This window comes from Toxorhynchites rutilus, chromosome 1 (assembly GCF_029784135.1).
Source record: "Toxorhynchites rutilus septentrionalis strain SRP chromosome 1, ASM2978413v1, whole genome shotgun sequence".
In the NCBI taxonomy this organism is placed as follows: domain Eukaryota; kingdom Metazoa; phylum Arthropoda; class Insecta; order Diptera; family Culicidae; genus Toxorhynchites; species Toxorhynchites rutilus.
In genome coordinates this window covers 192,570,734-192,596,763 of record NC_073744.1, presented here as the reverse complement: position 1 = coordinate 192,596,763, position 26,030 = coordinate 192,570,734, and the positions used below count along the sequence as shown (strand labels likewise).

General features: G+C 38.2%; 1 protein-coding gene across 2 annotated transcripts in view; it reads left to right on the top strand.

The window, feature by feature from the left end:
• Window positions 1–26,030, top strand: part of LOC129762698 (uncharacterized) — a 363,476-nt gene that overhangs the window by 133,025 nt on the left and 204,421 nt on the right. The window contains exon 1 of one of the 2 annotated variants that reach the window (XM_055761200.1): window positions 19,046–19,186. The exons of the other annotated variant lie outside the window; for it this stretch is intronic. The gene's annotated coding sequence lies outside the window, so the exon portion shown is untranslated. Of the gene's footprint in view, window positions 1–19,045; window positions 19,187–26,030 lie in introns of those variants that run through there. 2 annotated transcript variants of the gene reach the window in all.

Below are 26,030 nucleotides of genomic sequence, written 5' to 3'. Positions count from 1 at the left end.
CACAGGGCGCAGCGATATAACCAGATTACTATTACATATGAACGCAGCAAGCGCCTTATATTGTCATATAGTACCACTACCACTATAGTTTACGTGTTTACACAACCCAAGCCTTTTTCTGTGCGCTGATCATGCCCCCTGCTCAACACTCAAATGCGATATTTTCACTGCAGCAAAAATTTCCTATTGAATATGGATCAACACTTAAAACACCTTTTGGAATGAGCGAACCAACTTTATTCCATGTCATCGTCTGCCATTAACCATACACTCGCGATTCAAAAACACGTCACAACATGAGAGCCAGACAAACGCCGTAATGAAATTCACAGGCAGAAACAAAATACATGTCTTCGCTTCTTTCGAAGATTGATTCAGTAAAATTAATTTGGATTTTGGATTTAAACTGGATTTAATATGGATGCGGGAAACACTGATTTTCACAATTTCAAATCGATTTCTACACATGAAAATTAACACTTGGTAATGAAAATTGAAGGGTAGAAAATAACGAAAATGAACACGGAGCAACGAAAAACACAACCACACTCGACGCCTGCTCGATCGGATCTCTCACAATGAAAAAATTAAAAATTGTTAGGAAAAACCGAAATCGAAAATGTAGGAAAACACAAAAAAAAGAAAATTTAAAAAATTTGAAAAATTGCAAAACTTCTGCAAAAATCTGAAAATGATAACATTGAAAAATTGAAATAAAAAATTTAAAAGAAATCAAACATTAAAAAAAATTAAGAAAATCAAAAAATTTGAAAACTCGAAAAATGAAACAAATCGATAAACCAAAAACTCAAAAAAATCGAAAAACTAAAAAATATAAAAATCGAACCGAAATCAAAAAAAAAAATTAATTAAGAACTAATGAACTTAATATATAGTTACCTAGCTGTACGCTGCCACGCTTTGCTGTGGGCCATTGTGGTTGCATGGTTGGGTTGAATCTTTCACATTTCCATGTTGAAATAACAATCCTAGATGTGTTTGGTTGTTTTGTGTACTGTATCATAGTTTGAGCTCTATCGGTTTCGAACTTTTCGAGTTTTTGACGCGTACCAAACGCAAATAGTGGTTCTCAGATGCTCGTTGAAAATTCGTAATTTTGTTCTTTATCGCAAAACATTCGACACGTATTTTTTTTTATTTTTGGTATTAGGGTGTCCATTTCCATGTTAGGGTGGTCCGCAAAATCATTTTTCCATTTTTTCCCAAAAATGACTTTTTTGAAAAATTCATAACTTTGAACCACTGAACCGATTTGTATGATCAACATATCCCATTGGAGCCAGTGATATTATTTTTGTAATTTTTTATTGTAGTAGTTTTTTATTGTTTTCATGGCTTTGGACTAGAGGGCGCTATATTTTATTTTTATTTTTTCTTGAAACCTGAGGGTTTTTACATAACATATCTCGATATATGAGATCCTTTTTTTTAGTTTTTGAAATATGATTTTTCAAAAAAATTTTGGACCACCCTAGAATGGAAATGAGCATCCTAATAAAAAAAAAAAATACGGGTCTAATGTTTTGCGATAAAGAACCAAATTAACACTTTTCACAGAAATGTGAGAACCACTATATCGGTTTGGCATGAATGGCTGATACATATAAATGTAACCTAAGAATATTGCAGTCGAGGATGATTTCAAACAGACTGCCTTAAATTCTATATTCATAGCCTTGAATTTAATAAATTCATAATTTGTAATTTAAAATTTTAAAAGCAAAATTTCTAATACAATATTCTAAATGTAAACAAGAAATTTAACCTATAATCACATACTCAGAATCTGTAAGAATGTTATTTAAAAACAGATTTCAGTTCGATGCTAGACATTAGATAACATTTCTATTCTGGTTCCAGATTTGAGTTATTTACATTCAACGTTCTAGATATAGAATTGAGGTTTTATGTTCAAATTTCAGATTCGAAATGCCGATCTGAAGTTCGAGAAATCAGGAATCTGACTTTGAGTATGAAACTCCTATCGACGAAAATCATTGCAATTTTTTGTTCAGATTATGTAGGATTCAAATCTCACCGTCAAATGGCACCTTTTAGTGACCCTTATATGAGAACCCTCGAAAACCAGAATTAGAATTAGAGAATAAATTTTTAATTACAGATTAGGGAGAAAGAATATAACTCAGGTATTTAATTTTTTTTTCTGCCGCTCTCGAGAATCAAAGCGACGCTCCGCTTTGAATGTTGGGCCGTAATGAGAAAATTTCTCCCTCAGCTGCCGCTCTCGGGGTAATTAAATGATTCCCCTGTGTCAGGTCGTTCGTGTGTTGTTGGGCCTCCGAAGCTTCCTTGCGTTCCCCCGAAACAAAGGCACCTTATCAGTATATCTTGAGCCTGACTCGAGCACATTTTCTAATTACCGGCTCCGTCCGCCCGCCTCCTCCCTCATTTCATCGCTAATAATCATTACAGAGCTGTTACATTCCCAACCTAACCTTCGAACCTGGTGGTCCGTTTAAGCACAGTTTCCGGAACCAGGAAACAAAAGCCAGTCCCCCAGACCCGATCCCCGAGTCGCTTTCGAGATCTATTAAGTAGATAGGAGTGGGAGTCAAGTGGCCTGTGAACGCGTGTGTTACCCAGGTGACCCAGGTGGGGACCCGAAACAGCGAAACCTCGGAGACGAGCACACGGCTAATAATTCTAGTCGTTCTGATGGCACGGTGGAGGCCGTGGCGGTGGGTTGAACCTAACCAAACATTGCCGCTGGCGAGTTGGGTCGATGTGTTTTTGATGGATATATGAGGCACGGTTTAAACGCCTAGTCGTGGCGTGTGAATCCCTCGGCAGCCTGTCGCTCATCGTAAAATTCACGCCCGAGTGAAAGATAGCGTAGGATGATGGGATGTGACGGGATAATACCTGCTCACGTGAATGACGGAAGATGAGGGAAGAAGGAGCTAAACTCATTTCGCTGTCCGGATGAATGAATCAAGCTTTTGTTTGCTTTATTTTAGCAGTTTCGAATGGGCCAGCGAAAGAACACAACTTCAACGTTTTCCCGATACACAGCTGTCTCTATGTGCAACTGCAGATGAAACGTGTTGTGGTTAAATGCATCGCTTTTTTCCGCTTCACAGAATACCAGAAGAAGAAAAGAAGAAAAAAAAACGAGCGAAACGTGATTTGCGCCCCAATCGGGAAAATGGTAATTTCGTTCGTTGCCAAGCACAGAGCAAACAACTGTTGCTGAACGTGCCGCACCACTCCTCCCACTTCCTTCTTCCTCGTTCAGACAGTTAGTGTATTGGCCTACTATGTGTGGAGTGTACTTTCGCGGTAATATCAATTACGTGGAGTGCAGTGCCACGCGTTTCCATTTTTTTCCCGCTCTACCGAGTTCATTTGATGGAGACGCACGATTGTGCTGCGGTGAAGGATGTACGCGTAGAGCCTGATTGGTTGGGTTTTATTTTATTTTATTTTTTTTGTTCCTGGAATGCACATTCTCATTCACTGACGATTCCATTTCGAATGTTGCAACATGTGTTTCAGTTGCTTCCCCCGTTCAGCTCGGGGCCATTGTTGAGACCCAGAAACAGGGGGGAAGCGAAAAAAGGCTTTTACAACAGCTGGAGTTTGTTTGCGAGCTGCGAACGAACGACGAATGGACTTGGATTGACTAGTGCCGCCTGTGTTTCGTCTCTTGCGAGGAACGGGGGAGACTGACAGGAGCGAGGCGAAGTCAGGCCCCGGCGGGCTGAAGTGAAATATTTATGCGATGAAGTGGGAATTGTTGAGTGGGTTGCAATGGAAGGCAGATTCCCGGCGTGGGGACTTTAAACGAACTTTATGGTATCGGGAAAACTGAAGAAATTGACGAAGAATAGTGAAAAAATCCTCAAATCCACAAAAATTCTCTGCACATGATCATTTTTAAATCATGTATACCATTCGACAATTCCACGAAAAATAATGTAAAGGGTGTGTCACATCAAATTGCATCACGGAAAAAAACGCTGTAGAAATTCGCCCAGTAGACCGATCCTTTTGAAAATTTTAGACAGTAAAATAAAAACTATTAAACAACTTTTGGCATTTTCTTTTTATTCATACTTCGAGCCCAAGCCCGTATGCTCGCACCTTCCTCTTTACCCCGTCCATAAGGTTCTGTACAACGTCAGGTTGTAGTTTTTTTTTAACAGAAATCCATTTTCTCTTGAAATACGCCTCCGATTTGACAACTTTTGGGTTCTTCCGGAGGGCCTGCTTCATAATCGCCCAATATTTCTCTATTGGGCGAAGCTCCGGCGCGTTGGGCGGGTTCATTTCCTTTGGCACGAAGGTGACCCCGTTGGCTTCGTACCACTCCAACACGTCCTTTGAATAGTGACATGAAGCGAGATCCGGCCAGAAGATGGTCGGGCCCTCGTGCTGCTTCAATAGTGGTAGTAAGCGCTTCTGTAGGCACTCCTTAAGGTAAACCTGCCCGTTTACCGTGCCGGTCATCACGAAGGGGGCGCTCCGCTTTCCGCAAGAGCAGATCGCTTGCCACACCATGTACTTTTTGGCAAACTTGGATAGTTTCTGTATGCGAATCTCCTCCGGAACGCTGAATTTGTCCTCTGCGGAGAAGAACAACAGGCCCGGCAGCTGACGAAAGTCCGCTTTGACGTAGGTTTCGTTGTCCATTACCAGGCAATGCGGCTTCGTCAGCATTTCGGTGTACAGCTTCCGGGCTCGCGTCTTCCCCACCATGTTTTGCCTTTCGTCGCGGTTAGGAGCCTTCTGAACCTTGTATGTACGCAGGCTCTCCCGCTGCTTGGTCCGCTGGACGAATGAACTTGACAAATTCAGCTTATTGGCGACATCCCGGACCGAACTTCTCGGATCACGTCTAAACTGCTTAACTACGCGCTTGTGATCTCTTTCACTGACGGAGCATCCATTTTTGCCGTTCTTCACCTTCCGGTCGATGGTTAGGTTCTCGAAGTATCGTTTTAGTACTCTGCTGACCGTGGATTGGACGATTCCCAGCATCTTACCGATGTCCCGATGTGACAACTCCGGATTCTCGAAATGAGTGCGCAGGATTAATTCACGACGCTCTTCTTCGTTCGACGACATTTTTCCAAATTTACGAAAAATTGACAGTGAAGCATGGCCAACGTGATCTATACACTCTTATCTGATTATAAGCGAAAGCTGAAGATATAATTCCTAAAAATTAAATTTCTACAGCGTTTTTTCCGTGATGCAATTTGATGTGACACACCCTTTACTATAATAAAATTGAACAAAAAGCTCCTACACCCAAGATTGATTTTTAGCTCATGTTTTGTCATCCCGATTTATGACATTAAATGCGACATAACATGACAAAAAATGTCATGACTCACAAATACTGGTAAGCATGGTACAGCAATATGAGATTAATACGAGCGAGCGAATCAAAAGACAAAAAAGCTTTCCGCATACTTTGCCACATACACGGTCCAGACCGAGATAGATATTGTTCTCCTTCATGCGCTCCTCTTTAACTCTTAGAAAACACTTCCCAAGTTCATTTTATAATCAGGTGCAATATTATCACGTATTTGCGGAACAACTGCTGAAGCATCATTAGCCATGTAGATAGCGTGGTCGTGTAAAATAGCTTTGCATTCCAGCCGACCTTGGTTCGATCCCCATTGACGTCGTATGGATTTTTTTTTTGTAGAATCCCAAATGAAATGAGAGAAGAAAACAGAAACAGAGTTTGAGTTTCGAAAATAGGAAAAAGATACACGGGGCCGTACCTCGAGAGTACGGTGCTTGTTCCATCACATTCGTGTCATTTTTTGGTCGTTCACAGTGATCGATTAACTATTGTTCATGCATTATTGTGGTGCAAAATCCAAATGTTATCCACAAAATCTGGCAAATCTTCACTTACGATCGACTTTGACGTCGTTTTTTCGGTTTCGACCCGTTTGTAGCGGTTTATGCAGATGATTATCGACTCGTTTGCATGTCATACTCGTACACCGATGTCTCGTCGCCACTATTTATGCGTTGGATGTACGTGGGATCAGAATTCGATCCTTCAAACATGTCCTCAGTCATTTGATTGCGATGAAATTTTTGTAGAAAATTGAGCTCTTTTGGCACTGGTGCTTCGATTTCTCTGAAGCTCAAAACATCAACCAAAATATGACAAACGGTCTCGGGAGATATGTTTAATTTACAGGCTAGGCTCTCAAACTCAAATGACGATTTCCAAGCATCACATATCTTAAGTTTGTCAATTTTGTCGATGTTTTCATCGGCTGAAACGGTGGATGGTCGTCCTTGGCGTGGCAAATCGTTCATCTTCTTCAAAAGGAGACAGCTCTAACGGTGGACTAGCTGTGTTTGTGCACAATGAGCTAGATGTTGATGTGTGTAGAAATGTAACGATAGATGGATTTCATCACATACATTGTCGATTGAAATCACAGGGAAAGGCAACTAATTTGCATGCGGTCTATAGACCTCCTTCTTTTGATGCCAGAAAATTTTTGTATGAAATAGATAATATGGTCTCGGAATCAAACAGCGGCGATAGAAGTATTTTAGTCGGCGATATGAACATCCCAACAAACATCACCTCTAATAACATAGTGTGTGAATATATGCGAATGTTAGAAACATACAATATACGGATAACTAACACGATTGTAACGAGGCCTATCAGTAACAATATTTTAGATCATGTAGCTTGCTCAGGCACTTTAACTGAATCTGTTGTAAATGAAACTGTATTCACTGAGCTAAGCGATCATTGCCTGATTTGCACATCATTCAATATGACATGCCATACCTCAATAAAACTTCTGACGAAACGAATCGTTAACCATTCTCGCTTGGATGACCGATTTAGACAAACCATAGCAAATCTTCTACACAATTCATCTGCTAACGAAAAACTAACATATGTAATAAATGGATACAAAGCGAATTTAGAAGAATGCACAAAAACAGTCTCAGCTAAAGCCAAACTCAAAGGTTTCTGCCCCTGGATGTCGCTTGATTTATGGAGGTTGATCAAAGTGAAGGATAATGCTCTTAAACGTAAACGTAGAAATCCGGACGACGTACATGCATCAGAGATACTAACACACGTTTCGAAGATGCTACAAGAAAGGAAAGTGAAAGCCAAGCGCGAATATTACGAACGGATATTGAGTGGTAATAATCAGAAAATGGTATGGAATCTCATTAACGACGTGACACGAAATAAGGACAATCACAATAAATTGATCACGTTACGTGACGGCACGCAAATAATAACGGATCCGAGTTACATTTGTACTAAGTTCAATGAATTCTTCTGCGATGTTGGACCTAGCCTTGCTTCCACGATCAATACTAATAGGAACATTAATCGATTTGAAACCATGCAACCACTACAGTCTTCGATGTTTCTAAGACCTACCTCTCTTAATGAGGTAATCGTTATAATCAACCAATTGGATTCTAGGAAAGCATCTGGACCAGACTCTATGCCAGTGTCATTCATCAAAAAACATCATGAGTTTTTCTCGTCACTGCTGGTAGACGTATTTAATGAAATTATCTATACTGGCCAATTCCCGGGCTGCCTTAAAATTGCTCGTGTAGTGCCCATCTGTAAGTCAGGTGATCCGAAGAACATGAATAATTACAGACCTATATCCACATTATCTATAATGGATAAAATACTAGAAAAATTTATTGTGTTCAGGATTGTGGAATTCATCACTCATAATCGTATATTATACAACCACCAATATGGGTTTAGGCAAGGTTCTAGTACGTTGACTGCGTGTAATGAACTAGTTGAAGAGATTTATGAGGCTTTAGATAATAAAAAACATGTTGGAGCCTTATTCATCGATTTAAAAAAGGCTTTCGATACGGTGGATCATCAGCTACTTATTAAGAAGATGGAAGCATATGGTATGAGAGGTAATGTCGGGAATTTATTGGAAAGCTATCTTACAAACCGTTGTCAATTTGTAACAATTGGAGATTGCTGTAGCACGTTACGACACATCTCAACTGGAGTACCGCAAGGAAGCAATTTGGGCCCTATATTATTTTTGCTCTTCATCAACGACCTAGCAAAACTAAAGCTTCATGGTAAATTGCGACTCTTTGCTGATGACACCGCTGTCTTTTATCCCGGTACAGATACTGGAACTATCCGTAATCATATCAAAGAAGACCTGGAAACATTGTTGGAGTTCTTCAACGAAAATGTATTGTCCCTAAATCTAATGAAAACGAAGTACATGATGATACACAGTCCTAGGAGAAGTATTCCTGATCATACTCCGATCACGATTCATGGCCATGATTTGGAAGAAGTTTCTCAGTACGAGTTCTTAGGACTAACCTTAGATTACACTATGCGATGGACTGCACATATCAATTCTTTGAAAAGGAAAGTTGGCTCCTTGGGCGGTTTGTTACGGAAAATTTCACCGTTTATGCCACAATTATGCCTAAAAAACATGTATTTTGGATTAGTTCATTCCCGACTGCAGTATCTCGTGGCAAACTGGGGTTCTGCTAGCAAATCAAATCTGCGAGAGTTGCAAGTTCTACAAAACCGATGCTTAAAAGTTGTTCTGCGGAAACCGTTCTTGTATCCCACCGCTAACTTGTACTCAAACATAAATGATTCACTGCTTCCAATAAAAGCACTTCATGAATTGCAAATCTTGGAACAAATGCAAAAAATCATCAGTGACCCTTCATTACATCATAATACAGTTTTACGAAGAGGTAATTTGACACGAGTAACCAGACAAGCCGGAAATTTTGCTGTAATGAGATCAAACACGGAACTAGGGAAGAAAAGGTTTACCTATCTAGGAACCAAGCTGTACAACAACCTTACGGAACAGATAAAAAGTATTCGCCGTATTAAAACTTTCAAAGCCGTCGTTTGTACCAAGCTGAAACAGAACGTTCTGAGATATATTTGACGCTCCTGGTCTTGTGAACTTCAATGGTTGTATTTTAAGGCATTCGACATCGTTTTCTCGATGTGTAATGCTTTTGTTCTACTCGAGTAATTCTTCCCGTGAACAACAATCTGTGATGTAGTATCCTGACGCAGCGATCAAGCGGGAAACTTAACGGTCCCTGGAGCAGCATCCCGACACGAAGCGGAAAATAGATTTTGTAAGGTAAAAGACTGGTATATGTCTGGCCGAAGCCAGTGATACTGCGCGCCTAATGTAGCCTAAACAGTTCTAGAACTCCCTTGATCATGCCTCGTCCACGCAATGTACATCATCCGTCAAAAACTTCAGTTCTGCCGGAGCATTTTTTCACGCGGACAACGAACACGATTGAAGACTTCCATCCTTGACCCTGCCTCTTCTGTGCCGCTGCCACCGCCCAACCTGCAACTAGGTCATCTGCTGATGCATCTTCGTGATACAATCCCGTCCTCTATACGCCATGGACATCTGTCGGTTGTACTGCTTCCTGGCGCGAAGGCCAAGCGGAACTCCCATTTTTGCCAGGAAACACCTCAACTGCAATCACTTCCTGCTTATGAAAACCGCACATCCGTAGCTGTCAACCGATACGCCAAGTCATCCTCCCTCATTATCATCTTTTGACCGACCATAGTCTCATAGTTAGTCATTTTAAACATAAATATTGGAAACAGTTGAATTTGTGTTATGAATTAGTTTTTGGATTAACTATAAAATAGGATAGTGTGCTTTCTTTAAAGAGATTTGTTCTCACTGGAAGCGTATAATTTGTTGTAATCTATCTTAAATAAAGTGCTATTGAAAATAAAAAAAAAAAAAAAAAAAGGAAAACCAATTGAACCAGCATCAACGAAGATGAGATGGAAAGAGCTACCGAACTAGTTTCGAACGGGACGTTTTCATGATTCTATGCTCATAGGTGGTCCACCTGGGTCCATTGGCTTTGCCGATTGCCTAACTAGCGGTTAGATGACGGGAAAACTGTTTCTCAATGCTCTGGAACTTCTGGAAAATGTAGCAAAAAGCAGCGTCAACGAATCAATTTTGCTATTGCTCCACAATCACAAAGACCATTGCACTTTGGATCAATTAAACATTGTCGCCTCCGTAGGACTACGTTTTCCAGTAAGTTGCAGGCTGCCATACAAATGAAACACAAATTTCTGCATTATTCGAGAATTAATCAAGCAAATGAAACCAAATCAGGCATATAGAGGTTTTAGGGTGCAATAAATGTATCTATAGTGATTAGACACTCCACCCTCCCCCTTCTCTAAGGGGAGCTGTCATACAAATGCAACACAAATTTCTCCATTACTCGAGAATTAATCAAGCAAATGAAACCAAATTTGGCATGTGGAGGCTTCAGGGTGCAATAAATATTTTTACGGTGGCTAGATACTCCTCCCCCTATCTCTTAGGGGGGGCTGCCATACAAATGAAACACAAATTTCTGCATTACTCATTGCACACATCGTTTACAGCCGCTGGTTGTTTCAGTAATGGACCCATATCAAGCAAAAGCTCTCAGATATCGGCGAAGTACTACTTTGTAAGTGTAAGTTCTGGAGAAATATGGCGGTTGCGATAACGTTTCCCAGTAATGGATTTTATTGCGTCTTTCGCGGCTTTAGCGTAAGCGCCGGTGCATTGTCATGCTATAATATCACTTCACCATGTGTTTGGGAATGTTATTATTTTTTCCCATCAATGCTACGTTTATATCTATCACTAGCTAACCCGGCAAACTTTGTCCCGCCCATTTACTTGATTAATTCTCGAGTAATGCAGAAATTTGTGTTTTATTTGTATGGCAGCCACCCCTAAGAGAGGGGGGAGGGGTATCTAACCACCATAGAAACATTCATTGCACCCTAAAGTTTCCATATGCCAAATTTGGTTTCATTTGCTTGATTAATTCTCGAGTAATGCAGAAATTTGTGTTTCATTTGTATGGCAGCCCCCCCCCCTTTGAGTGGGGGAAGGACTGTCTAACCATCATAGAAACATTTATTGCACCCTAAAACTTTCACATGCCAACTTTGGTTTCGTTTGATTGATTAATTTCCGAGTAATGCAAAAAATTGTGTTTCATTTGTATGGCAGCCCCCTCTAAGAGAGGGGGAAGGAGTATCTTATCACCATAGAAACATTTATTGCATCCTAAAACCTCCACATGCCAAATTTGGTTTCATTTGCTTGATTAATTCTCGAGTAATGGAGAAATTTGTGTTTCATTTGTATGGCAGCCTGCAACTTACTGGAAAACGTAGTCCTACGTTAAAATCGAAGAGTCTCATGTCGAAATTGGTTGTTTTTCCAACTTATTTGGGGTCGAATTGCTCTATATTGAATAATCACGCTCCAGCACACTTCCTGCTCTTCATATTCCAGATATCAGAGCTCGAGTGAGAATTAACTTTTCCTTGTCAAATTAATACTCGGAATATAGATGTCGACACTGCACTTTGTGAATTCAATGTACATGGTCGACATCTGGTGGATTATGAGGCAAGCTGCTATCTATCAGATGAGCAGGCCCGAAGGCACGTTTACATTCTTTCAAATTTTTGAAAGTAAACTTTGTCCTCCATATTGTTTGTTTATTTGAAATATCATTTGAAACAATAAGAATCATCCTCATATACATAGAATACATTTTAGATTCGGAAAGGTTAATTTTCATTCATAATTTTTCTTTTCACAGTTTGTTCATTACATTTAAATTTTATTTTTTCACTCGTTACATTTTTGTGTTCAATTTCTCGCGTTTAACATGTTTAAAAAGTTTGCAGAACATGTAAGTCACGATAAGTTATGGAATGTAGGAATGTTACGAGTTAAACATTAATTGTAATTTTGCAAAAAACAAACATGAAAAAGTTTTCGTTAGAAAAACTCTTTCCCTGTAAATGTGCCCATCTACCAAAAAAAAAAATTTAAGAATTAAAGTTTTTTAGAATTAAAAAAAGAAATATTTTTGAAAAATACGAATTTTTATTTTCAAAATAATTTTTTTTCAATGAAATTTTGTTTCAAAAATTTGTTTGATATTTTTTATTGCAAAAATTAATGATTTCCCATATTTCATTCTATAACCAACATTTTTGTAGGTAATAGGTTATAGTTTTTTAATTAAGATTTTTTGCGAATTTGAAGAAAAAAATCCACTCGAAAACTATATACCATGTATTCCAGAAACTATAAAAATTTATATAGGAAGAAAATAAAGTTGACGTCTTCGACATAACGTCATATTTTACTTTGTCGAATACGTTATATCGCTATCCTGGCTTTCAACAAAATTGGGATTATTAGTATTATTTTTTTCAAAGTAAACATGAAAAAGTTATTGTAAAAGTGCCCATTTTCCGATGTATGGGTGACATGTTGGAAATTGTAAGGGGGCTATTGAAATATTTTTTTCGAGAATTAATTTATTTTCAATTATTTTCAATTTTTAAAATATTTTTTTTGCGCAATTGTTTTTTTTTTAATTTTTGATATTTTTCGATGAAAATTTAAACAATTTCCTATATTCATCCTTTGACCAGAATTTTGTAGATCTTATTTTGAGTTATAAATTTCTGTAAGAGAGACAAATTTTTGACCCATTTAAAAAAAGTACCCAAAAGTACCCGAAAGTTTCAAGTATGCAAAGTTGTTTAACACGTTGAGTGCCACGCGGTTTTATAGCGACTTTCCCGTCAGGCCGCGCGCGCGCCGGTATCGTATACAGCAAATGCGAAGCGCAATATTGCCAAATTAGAATTTACTCGATGGAAATGTTTATTTAACACGTTGAGTGCCATGTCAGTCATCGTGTTAAATACTGACTGACACCGATCTTTCCGTTCAAGTCGTGTCAGTCAGTGGTGACTGACAGTATAAAATATGGTAATAAACGTAAAAATTGATTTTTTTCCAGAAAACTTTAATGATTTTTAATAACACGTTGAGTATCATGTCAGTCATCGGTGATTGACACCGAGCTTTCCGTTTCGGTCGTGTCAGTCACCGGTGACTGACATGGCACTCAACGTGTTAAATGGCCAATGTTTTTACACCTACAATGTTTCACTGAGATGTTGCTGTCAATAGCCAGTCGAGTTGGCATGAAATTTGTCTATAGATTAATAATAAATTATTAATTTCTTATTGATTTCATTCTATTGTGGGATTCCTTTTCATTCTGATATCTGATGACTGATATCAGTTTTTCTTGAACCAATGTCAATCTTCTGAGATTTTGTCGTCTAAATACTACAAGCAGAGACAACAAAACAGTTGTTCTTCGTACCATTTTTTCCTTCGAATCAATATGAGAAAATATGATGCGAACGCTATGTTTGTGAGATGGTAATTTCCAGATGCGAGTCTCTTCTCCTGTTCCTTTACATCAGGGGTTCTCAAACTGTTTTGGGCAAGAGACCCCTTTTCCAGAATGAAGTCATACCTCAGACCCCCGTAACCATATTTCTTTGAAAATCCTATCTTTAGTTTTTTTTTTCTTACTGAATTATTAGCAATTTGAAAACATTGCAGTTCGTGGATTTTCAAATGGTTTCTTCGGTTTCGGGTTGTTTGTAACCAAAATGATGCCTTTTTCGATAAAGTATGATTATGGAAAAACGAGAAGATATTTTTCACCAATGTCTCACATCGCAGGATACTGTCTTTCAATGGTTCTTCATAACCAGGACTTATGACGACCTTGGTTGTACTCCTGCTTGAGCTCCTCATCTGTGCTGATGATAATCAACATTTCTTGCATTATCACTTTGGTTGATTACATGGATGTGATATAGCACGAATTTATTATCCATTGAGGAATTTGAAAATTTTGAAGATCCTAAAACTTTTTAGTAAAATCCTTGTGTAATGTGTCCAAGGAGTGACAAACGATAATACAACATGGTCTGTGAATATTCTATTCTGCTGAAATTTTGATTTGAAAGTTTCGTCAGAAATGTCGATATTATTGATATTGTTTTAATCAAGTTTAAATCGCTGAAACACAAATTCAAAAAAGCTGAAAATCTTGCTAAGCGATGGCCTCTTGGGGGTCAACGAACTCTGGCGTTTAGAAATAACAGAGTATAGATTTCGCCGTTTTTCTCATATTTTTCCGTTATTTTTGGTACAGATTCTGTACAGTACAGATTACAGATTTTCATAAAAAAAATACAAATTGGTACAGTTTTTTTTCGCGTTTGAAATTTCTCTCGAAAATTTTATTGAATGATAGTACGCGATCTAAATTTGGAAAGACTATGTATAAGCATCATCAAACACACGAGTGATTCGAGGCTAGTAAATGTTAATGTACATTGAATTCGACTCGGATTGCGTCACCTCGGCGGCTTGGGGCCATCTCCTCGTTAGATGGTAACTTCGCTCCCATTCGCTCCCATTCGCTCCCATTACCCTAAGTACTAGTATTTGAAGTAAATGAATCTAGGTATAAAGTAAGAAAGTAAATTTAATATTTTCTAGTAAATGAGTATTTTTTCATATTTCATTTTTCTCTACAATGAATAATTCCAATGGTACATATTTCTGGTACAGATTTTTTGAAGAAAAAGTGCAGATGAGAGATTTTTTCCCTTCTGGTACAGATTAAAATCTGGCAGCAATGCTCATAACATATATTGAAGACTGATGCGATCTAGGGCTCAGATTTGTAGCTACTAAATGTTGTCTGTGAATCACGCAGTAAATGACCAGTACCTTACGCAGTTGTAACTTTTAGTGAGCTGTATAACCACGACGACGACAAACCATTGATGGTGCACCATCAGTCTCATAGTTCTTCCATGGAATAGCTTTATCGGTAAAAAAAATCGATCGGTTCTCCTCTCCCTAGCAAAAATCATTTATTGGAACATATTTTCACCTTTAACACGTTGAGCCCCAAATTTTTCTTACTGCGCTATCCATTCAGCCCGCATCAAAACCGTTTGTACAAAATCATTGTCGGTCCCAGCTCCCAAAAATACTTATTGTATAAATAGAAATTCGACTATAAAGTATGACTAGGGACTAACGCTGGGCTCAAAGTGTTAATATATCGAACAGACCCTAACAACAGAGCTTCATTTCTAGGTAATGTAAACTCGTACAACTGGAGAGAAAATCTGTTGCTCTATAATAAATTGAATAACATTTTCCCTCCTCGCGACCCATCTCAAGTTTCCTGAAATAATAAAAAAAAATTTACTGCGCCATGCACATAGGTAACCAAGCATTTTGTAAATTCTTCTTCGATCAATTTATTCTAGTTCACTTCTATTAGCTATGTAAATACGTTGTAATCTCTAGAATAAAATTAGAAGTTGAGTACATTATCATCCAAGCTCCAACGTATTTCCGTCGTACCTTACTGATATGAAGTTTCGTGTCAAGCATGGCTCCAGCGTATCATCATCGTTTGTGAGCGTATCTGGTGTCCCACAAGGAAGCAATTTGGGACCTTTATTGTTCGTGTTATATTTCAATGACGCTGCATCTTCGTTAGGCTTCAAGAACAAACTTATGTATGCTGATGATTTGAAGATCTGGTACGTTGCATCGGGGATTGTCTACGTCTTCAAAGGCTACTCGATGAGTTTGTTCACTGGTGCCGCAAGAACAAACTTGTTATTAGCATCGGTAAATGCCATGTAATGACCTTTCATCGATCCAAGGACCCAATCATTTTTGACTATCACATCGTTGAAAATGTTCTTGAGAGAGTAGATGAAGTGGTAGATCTTGGCGTAGTGCTGGATCCTAAACTTTCCTTCCATTCTCATTATACCTGGACCATATCTAGGGCAAACCGACAACTTGGTTTTCTATTCAAGATTGCCAAAGATTTCAAGGACCCGCATTGCCTAAAAGCATTGTATTGCTCTCTTGTTCGCCCGATCCTGGAGAATGCATCTGCTGTTTGGGCTCCTAATGATGTCACGTGGAACCTAAGGATTGAACGAGTGCAAAAGAGGTTTGTACGGCTTGCGCTCAGAAATTTACCGTGGCGTGACCCATTGAACCTACCAGCATATGCTGACAGGTGTCGCTTGCTTGGACTTGAAACACTTGATCGGAGACGAAAGATTCAACAAGCGACGTTTGTAGTTAAACTACTCAATGGCGATGTCGACTGCTCGTATCTCCTATCGCTTTTGGACTTTCGAGCCTCGGGTAGGATGCTGAGATACCGATCCCTAATGCAGCCGGGATTTCATCGTACTTTGTATGGATACAACCAACCTGTTTGTGCAATGATCCGCATGTTTTCGTCCGTTGAATCAGTGTTTGAATTTGGAATGTCCACGTCATTTGTTAATAGTTCTAGAAGACTGCATGTATTTTAAAACGTGATAGATTATTCATTAAGACTATTTCTGTCAGATGAATCAATAATAATAAAGAATAATAAAGAAGTTGCAACCTAAGGCAAGCTTGTTATACAGTAAGATATCAGGAGCATGTTTAGACATGAATTTGATGATGACTTGATTCGTGTTAAATCGCGTATATGATTAAAATACAGAGAACTTTTAAACATGCCCGAAGAAGTCGTACGCTCAAACACAATATCTTGCACGAACCTGTTCAGGTTTATTTACTTGCCGAATTTGTCATCTTGTACTTTTTGTTCCTTTTTTTTATTTTTATCTTGCGCACGCTCATCGTCCTGTTGAGTTTCAAAATGTACAGCAATAATACTTTCTACTAAGATGTTAGCCATTCTCAGGGTTGCCACATATACGAAATATTCTGAATTTTACAGATTTTTCGCCGAATTTTAGATACAGAATCTGTTTATACGGAATTACAGATATTGTGCAAAGATACAAAATTTAAAGATTTTTTTTTAATTCACAATTCAATATTAAATTAATTACAGTGCATTTTCTACCTTCTTACTAGTAAACTTCGTTTATCGTGTTTATCGTTGAGTCATGAACATATGAAGCTTGATTTATAAAAATGTTGAACCATATAAAATGTCATCTCACTTCTCCACTCCTGCTAAGGACGTTTCTGGGACACTTTTTGATAATTCCGCATTCATCAGCGTGTGTTGAGTGAATATTCTCCCTTTACAATGCCAACAAAACGAGGTTCTGAAATCGGTTGGTTTCCATAATGATAGACTCTATTTTGAAAGTAAAGAACTATGTACCGGCTCAAGGAGGCGCATAAAGAATGAAATTGACAAAAAAATTCTAACAAAACCATGTATAAACATGATACAATTCATTATGAGAAAACTCATTTTATGATTTATTTTGGTGTATCGATACGACTTAAACAAACCGTAATAAGAAAAATAAATTCAAAATGAAAATAAACCTTTCTTTTAACTTTTTCCGTATGTTTTTTGATACAGATTTTTTACTAAAAATACAGATATACAAATTTAATCAGAAAATTTTACAGAATTAAATGTGGCAACCCTGGTCATTCACGTAGCACAACTTATGAAGCATCTTAAATATTTCAAATAAGAACATACGTTATTTTATAGGGGTCGATATTCAGACCTCGTCGACCCCCAAAATCAATTTTCGTTTATGTCGACCCCTGGGGAACCTAAATCGACCCCAGGGGGTCGATATCGACCACTTTGAGAAACCCTGCTTTACATCAAAGTTCAAACTGGCAATTGTTGGTTTAGCATTTCGGCAAATTTTAAAGCATTTCTCCTCCGCGAAAATATTCATTACACATCCACCGAACGCGTGACTCCATCTCTCGTGACATCAAACAAAGCGACAGCGCACAGTTCAAACAAAAGCAAAACGTTTTCCAACCCCCTTTTCTCAAACAAAGGATATAATCCATCGGAAGGAGATATAATAATTCCCAAGCCAAGCGAATATTTTATACCATCGAAGAAATACAACGCGCGTCTTTCGGGAGACTCGACCTCGAAATTCCGTAATTTTCCCCGTGTAAATATTGACAAATTCCACTCGTTTTCTCTCCAATCAGCTCCCAGGGCGCGAGCATGTAATGACAGCACGGGAAAACTGAATTCCGTGCGTTGTAGTTGATGGTGCTCCTCCACCAGCAACTATGCGTGTATTCCACTTATTCAACGCCCCATCCCCCATTTTTGGTTCGTTGAGTACGAGCGTGTCATCAGGCTTGTCGATTGTTGACAGCTGGAGGGCAAAAATTCATATTGCGATTAAATATTTAAACGCGAAATTGTTCGGAAGCCATTCATGGGTTCATTGTTCGAGGAAATCGGTTGGAGGATGACAACCTGCTAACGTAACATATTTTCCGACTAGAGCGCAGCGTTCGAAACGAGTTAACAATTCGACAAATAAAGCATTATGCTAATAATTGTGTTCAATGACACCGCCAGCGGCGGCCATCAAAATCGTTCTCATCAAAACATAGTGTAGTGAAAAATAAAATTAATCGGAAAGCTATTCTAAAGTGGTGTTCGGTGCGCACAAACCCCCGGGTTCAAGTTCCGGAACGTAAACGACCATCATCGAAACAGAAAACAAACAACAACAACCAACAAAAAAAAAACACTGGATCCTCCGGGAAAGAGGGGATCTCCTGCAAGCAAGTTCCCCCCGAGATATGCAGCTGTTGACGCTGAACTCGCTACTCATGTTCCACATAGTGTTTATCTTTTTCCTCTTTTTGGTTGGCGTGACCTGTCTGGTGTATTATCTGCCTCCGCCAGCCCTCAGCTCGCTCCGGAGTACGAAGTACGGGAGTGGCACGGGATCCTCGACGGAGAGGACAACCAGTGGCATAACGACCACCTGTACCGGCGAGACGGTCCGCTTCCGGCGGTACAGCGTCGGTTCGCTGCTCAGCGCTAGTGACGTGGAGGTGGGGAACCACCGGTTCCACAATTCGACCGTCGGCGAAGAGGACCAACTGGTTGCGGACTGTGTGCTGGAGGAGATCCTGAGCTTGCGGGGTGTCTCCCCGGTGCCACCGGTTTGTGCCTGCTGTGTCGAGCAGCAGCTGCTGCTGAGTCAGCATTTGGTGGAGAATCCGCGTGATCAGACGCCGCCGTTTGCGACGGCCACGGCCACTGCCGGTGTGGACTACGTCCAGATCGAGATCGAGCGAAACGTAGCGGATCTGGCGCCCCCGTGCTGCTATGTGCGGGCCCGGGACGCCGACATTAGGGAGTGCCACGGACCGATTCATGATGTGTAGAGGTAAGATTATGCTAATTTCTATGAGACCATTTCGGGGAATTGACAAATCGTCAATCAATAATGAACCTACTGCGTTTCATGTTGTCCTTGTTCATGCTGCTTCAACAAAGGAAATATCTGTTCTACTTCGTTGACGCTCCTTTCGCTTCACGTTCATTTGTTTGATCCATTTTCATTTCCTCGAGCAGCTTATATTCAATTGAAAGTTTCGTTGTTGTATTGAAAGGTACACACTGAAACAAATGAAAAAGGTGAATGGAAAGGCATAATCAGTAACCAGTTGCCGACGCCAGGGGTGTAGTGGTAAGCGTGATTGTGATGCTCTCATGTGCTTTTTGAGATAAACACTTTGATTACCACTGTTCCGAGTGAATCGATTATCTATATAAACAGCCATTCCATGCCAAACCGGTATAGTGGTTCTCAGATTTTCGTCAAAAGTGGTAGTTTCGTTCTTTATCGCAAACTATAAGACCCGTATTTTTTAATTTTTCGTTAGGGTGCACATTTTCATTTTAGGTGATCCGAAATATCGACCTTTTACCCTTTTTTCCAAAAATGACATTTTTCAAAAAATCATAACTTGTGAACTACTGAACCGATGCAGACGGTCGACATATCAAATTAAAGCTTATAAGCTAGTCATTCTTGGAAAAATGCTACGCTTGCAAGCATTTCAGGTTTTGGATTTTTTTTTTATCCCATTTATTTATTCAAGGCTTATTAGCATTTTAGCTGTAACAGAGCCGAATTTTAATCGTGTACATGTCACATGGTTATCATATATCTATAATTAGCACATTACACAGTTGCCATTCGCCAGTATTCCTTCTATACCATCACATATGGTACATTCACACAGTAGCCATTTAGGCGTAAGAGTATTCTTTCTGTTCTTCCATTATCCAGTTGGACCAAGGACAGCGGAGACAGTTGATTGATCATTGTTGAGTTATTTATAGAACAGCAGCCCGATGTGTCTTGCAGAGCAGAGCAGTTGTATGGATGAATCGATCTTATTTCGTCCGTGGATCGATCTCCATCGCTGATGATTGTTGCGTGGACGTAGCTATTCTGTAACAACACAAAGATGGTCAATGAGGGTCCTGAGTTTTGAACTCACGATCGATAGCTTACTAAGCGAACGCGCAACCAATGTGGCTACGGAGACCCCCCTAGGTTTTGGATTTGTCATTATTGAATGTATTTGTTTTTTATAGTTTTCATGGTCTCGGGACCAAGGGCGCTATATATTTTTATATTTTTTAAGGAAAGCTGATTTTTCACATAACATATCTCGAAACCAGCGAGGCGTTTTTTTCCGTTTTTGAGTTATGATTTTTCAAAGTTACCCGATGGTTCAAAAAATCATTTTTCCTTTTTTTTTTTTCCAAAAATGACTTTTTTCATAAAATTATTACTTTGGAACTACTGGACCGATTCAGATGATCGACATATCAAATTAAAGCCTACTAGCTACCCTTTCTTGTAAAAATAACACACTTGTCAATTAATTGGATTGTAGTCACATACATCCAGTCTAGTCGCATAGAAATATTGAACGAAAACTGAAACATGTTAACTTTAAAAAAATCATAACTTAAAAACGAAAAATAGCACCTCTCTGGTATTCGGATATATTAAGTGAAAAAACCTCAGCTTTCAGGAAAAAATATAAAAAATATGGCGCTCTTGGTCCCGAAACGATGTAAGCTATAGAAAACAAATATAATCAATAATTACGAAAATTAAATCCATTTCTATTCAGAGTGTAATATTTTTTCAAATAATACTATTGAATTGGCTTATTGGCTTTAATTTGATACGTCGATCATCTGAATCGGTTCAGTAGATCAAAAGTTATGATTTTTTGTAGTGGAAAAAATGGGGAAAAAAAAAGATTTTTCGGACCATCGGTTATCTTTGTAAAATAATAACTTGAAAACGAAAAAAAACGCCTCTCTGGTTTTGACATATGTTATGTAAAAAAATCTCAGCTTCCCGAAAAAAATATAAAATAATATAGCGCCTTTGGTCCCGAGACCATGAATACTATAAAAAACAAATACAATCATTAATGTCGAAACCAAAATTAAAATTTTGTGCAACTCTGGTATTTTTTCAAAAAGGATCAGCTAATTGGCTTTAACCCTCCTGTACTCGCGTGCAAAATCATAACACGTATACTCGCGCACGGTGCCACAGACCGAAAATTGAACTTCTCTGTAATGTTGCCATTGTGTATTTTTCAGGCTTTATTGGCATTTATTTGAAGAAGAGGATATGATTGAATGAAAAAAACTTTAAAAATATGTTTTCTTCGTCTTTATTATGTTTTAACAGTCATCTAATTCAGCCTCCTCAAAACAGAGTAATTTTCGATACTCCACACAACACAAATAACGAAATTCAAAATTTTCACTGTTATTAAATAAAAGTGAGCAACTGAATATAATTCATGGAAGTACAAAGAGTTATAAAATAACCTAAAAATTTGTGGTTTCATTGGAGTAAGAATCTGAACATAGCATAACTACATGCTCAAAACAAACATATTTTTACATTTTATGCATTTGTTGCGTGTTTTTCGGGTCTTTTATCGAAGAGAAGAATGTATAACGACCTTCTAGATAATTACCAGATGATAAAGGTTCCGGAATATGAAGTTTGCGTATTCTTTGTCTCTGTATTCTTGTTAAACTAAGAATCAATGCCTTTTTTATATGGGGCATAAAAAGATGATATAAAATTATTTCTAGGAATTTCCTTTTCTTTTTCTTGTTTTCTTGTCAATATTGTTCATTATAAAAAAAATTTCACCGAGACTGTAATTGTTAAAAATAATTATAAGCCACCGATTAGTTTATAGTTTACTGTTTACAATTCTTCCACAAGTGAAATTCTTCCACAAGTGTGTATATGTATGACCATCATATTTAGCGAATAACTATACGAAAGTCAAACATTTATATTTTGCTTTTGAACGTATGAATCTAACGACGAATATATCGACGAATAGTTAATATATGGATCCGTTCAATCCAGTTACAAAAGGGCTGAAATCAAATATGAATAGTCCGGTAATAATCTTATGCATTATATTCAATAAATATTCCATGCCACTAACATCAATTTATATGTACATTTGATTCAACAATATTATAGAATATGAAAAAAGGCACTTGTCCAGAAAAGTTACTTCTATACTCGCGTCGGTGTGTCAGACCGAAAGTGTGAAAAAAGTGGCGCACGTCCCCTTTGTACCAACACATGCGATACGCTAAACGATAACGAATGACGAATAACGAAGCTAGAGAGAATCGCAAAGTCGTAGTGTTGATATCTTCTGAGAAATTAACGAATTATTGATTTCTCGGACTGACAGACCAATGCGCGAGTATGGGAGTTAATTTGATATGTCGACCATTCAAATCGGCTCAGTAGTACAAAAGTTATAAATTTTTGAAAAAAGGAATTTAAAAAAAAAAGTGGAAAAATTTGATTTTGCGGACCCGCCTAAAATGGAAATGGTCACCCTAACAAAAAAATAAAAAATGCGGGTCTAATGGTTAGCGACAAAGAACAAAATTTCCACTTCCCACGAAAATCTGAGAACCACAATATCGGTTGTTTGGCATGGAATGGCTGTATATTAGGGTGCCAATGAATGTATGGGAAAAAATCAACCCTAAAATCTCAAAAAGTTACCCTATACCAAATGTTTACCACCTCGAAAAAAACACCCTATGACAAATAACAGCTGAATCAGACATAAGAGAGAGTGGCGCAAAGCGGTCAAAGTTTGAGTTTTTTGAAAATCGAAACCCAAGGGGGGAGTAAAACAAATCGGGGTTTTCGAAAAAAAAAATTGGATGCTAAATGTCTTAAAATTGCATGAAACGTCGAAATCTAGTGTCAGATCTAGTGTCATCTCGAAAAAAACTTTATCAAAAATCGACACACTGAGACTTAGTTTTTTTCCGGAATACGAGACGAAACATATGGTTTTAAGTGCCAATAAAAATAATTATCTCGATTGTTGCTTTAACTGGAACTTGTTGCGAAATGTTGATTTGCACGATCATATACTCTATGCAAAATATTAGCTCATTCGAGCTTCATATATTAGTGTTGCAGACGTTAAAATTTGAGTTTTTTGAAAACCGAAAAATCACCGGAAATCGAGGTTTTCAAATTTATTTTTCGATGCCAAATGTCTTAAAATTGCGTGACACATCGAGATTTACAGTTATCTTTAAAACTTTTTTTTTGTTGAAAATCGACTTTTCAGACGGAAAAACCACCAAAAAAAAAACCAAAAAAAAATTTTTTTTACAATTTTTTTTTCGAGAAAACAGTAAATCTAGACGAGTAATGCAATTTTTAAATATTTGGCATCAACGTGTTTTTTTTTTGATAACTCCGGTTTTCGGTGCGGAAGATTTTTCAAAAAAAAAATCAAATTTTTCGTCTGTGACACTAATAAATGAAGTTCGAATGAGCTAATATTTTGCATAGAGTATATTATCGTGCAAATCAACATTTCGCAGCAAGTTCCGAATGAAAAATAGAGATAACTATTTTTATTGTAACCCAAAACCATAAGTTTCGTTTCGTATTCCGAAAAAAAAATTAAGTCCCAGAGTATCGATTTTTGACAAAAAAAATTTTTTCGAGATGACACTAGATCTCTACGTTTCATGCAGTTTTAAGACATTTGGCATGAAAAAAAAATTTCGAAAACCCCAATTTCCTCCCCTCTTGGGTGAATTTTCGATTTTCAAAAAACTCAAACTTTGACCGCTTTGCGCCACTCTCCCTTAAGTCCGATTGAGCTGATATTTTGCAAAGGGTGTTTTTTCGAGGTGGTGAACATTTTTTATGGGGTAACTTTTTGAAACTCGAGATGACCATTTTCATTGGCACCCTACTGTATATATATATATATATATATATATATATATATATATATATATATATATATATATATATATATATATATATATATATATATATATATATATATATATATATATATATATCAACAACCGAAATACATACCTTCAAAAGTTACAAATATTCAAAGTGCGCATATTGGCAAAACAGACTCTGATGCTGAATTGATTTTTTTCCGAAAAGGAGAAAGTATATGAGGTCCTAATCAAACCTAATTTTTTTTTCGATGGACATTGTGTCATGCGGTTTACTTTTAAATTGATTATATTTTATGTCAAATATTAGTAGAATTCTCGCGTAACTTTTGAAAAGGTCCTATGTAACACATGTAAACAAATCGAGTTAATGGATGCACGCTATTAGTCTTCAATCATTGAATGCATTACAAAACCAATCGTTCACGTATCTATTTTCTTCATCTTTTTATCGTCGATACAAAAAATCTCCAATGTACAGATTCGGTTTTTAAGCACCCGGCTGTTACTTCGGACGCCACTTTCCTCTGATGCCCGAAACGTCCGAAGTAACAAAGCAGTCAAAACAACACGAAGTCGTACTTCGATCGTTTTGAGTTTTTGTTTCGCACAGTAGTTGTTATCGATTTCAGTTCGATTCAACGGGTGATAACAATAATAATCTGTCTTTAGAACGAAATGCTGATTTTTGGATTGTTGGTTAGTAGTTAGTTTCAAATTCTTATCGTGCAACGTAATATGTCCAATGTGCAAACGCGGGCAGTCAAAACGTCCAATGTAACATTTTCGCTCCTTGGAATCAACTTTAAACTCAAATCACGGAACAAAATCTACGATTGGTTTTGGAGAGCTATTCTTGATCGCTAGTGGTGAGAGGAGCGATAAAGATTGATAACTTTTAAGACAATTCGCGGAATAATGTTCCGGTCTTCAACTTCGTTTTTCTCGAGTTGACGAAAATGTTACATTGGACCTTTTCAAAAGTTACGCGAGAATTGTCATCTTAATTTGCTCATTCCTAAAATTTAGCAAACGGTTAGGAAAACTTAATTTTGTTTTGTCTGTAACGGGTGTTCAATAAAAAATGAGAATTTTTTCAATACCTTTCAGTAACTCAAATAAAGAGCGTAAAATTTCTTTTCTCCAAGAAAATTGCTCTTTGGGCTCCCTAGAAACAGTAGGCGTGTTTGGTTTTGCTAGTTTGAATTTAGTCAAAGCAAAGATGGCGTCGAAACAGCACGTGCTCCGCGAACGCATTGTACGGTTCTACGAAACGCATTTCCAGCAAGGGAAAAAGTTCACGGTGGCACATTTTAAGGAAGAAATGTACCTGTCAGTACGGTATATCGTATCCTGGGTTCCCTGAACGAAGAGCGGAAGGTCGGAAGTGGTCGTCCGGTGACGATAATGACGAAGCAGAGGAAGACATCGTTAAAGAAGCTGTTTGACAACAAGGACGCAACCAGCCTGCGTGACGCCGGTCGGAAATATGGCTGCTCCCACGTATTGATCCATCGGACCCTCAAGATGGAAGGAATCGTCTGCAGGAAGAAGTCGAGGCCGCCGGAGTACACGGAGGAGCAGATTGAGACGGTTAAATCACAGTGTCGGTGGATGACCAAAAAATACCACGGACGTCTTTCGTTCTGGACAACGAAAGCTATTTTCCGCTGTCCAAAACGCATATTCCAGGAAATGATAATTACTACTCCAGCGACAAGTCATCCACACCGCCTGAAGTGAAATACAAGTTCAAGCACAAGTTTGAAAAAAAGGTTATGTTGTACATCGCCATTTCCGACCGGGGCATTTCAAAGCCTTGGTTTAAGCCGAGAGGTCTGGCAATCAACCAACAAATCTATCGAGAAGAGTGCCTCGATAAAATCCTGCTGCCGTTCCTGAACGAGCATCAC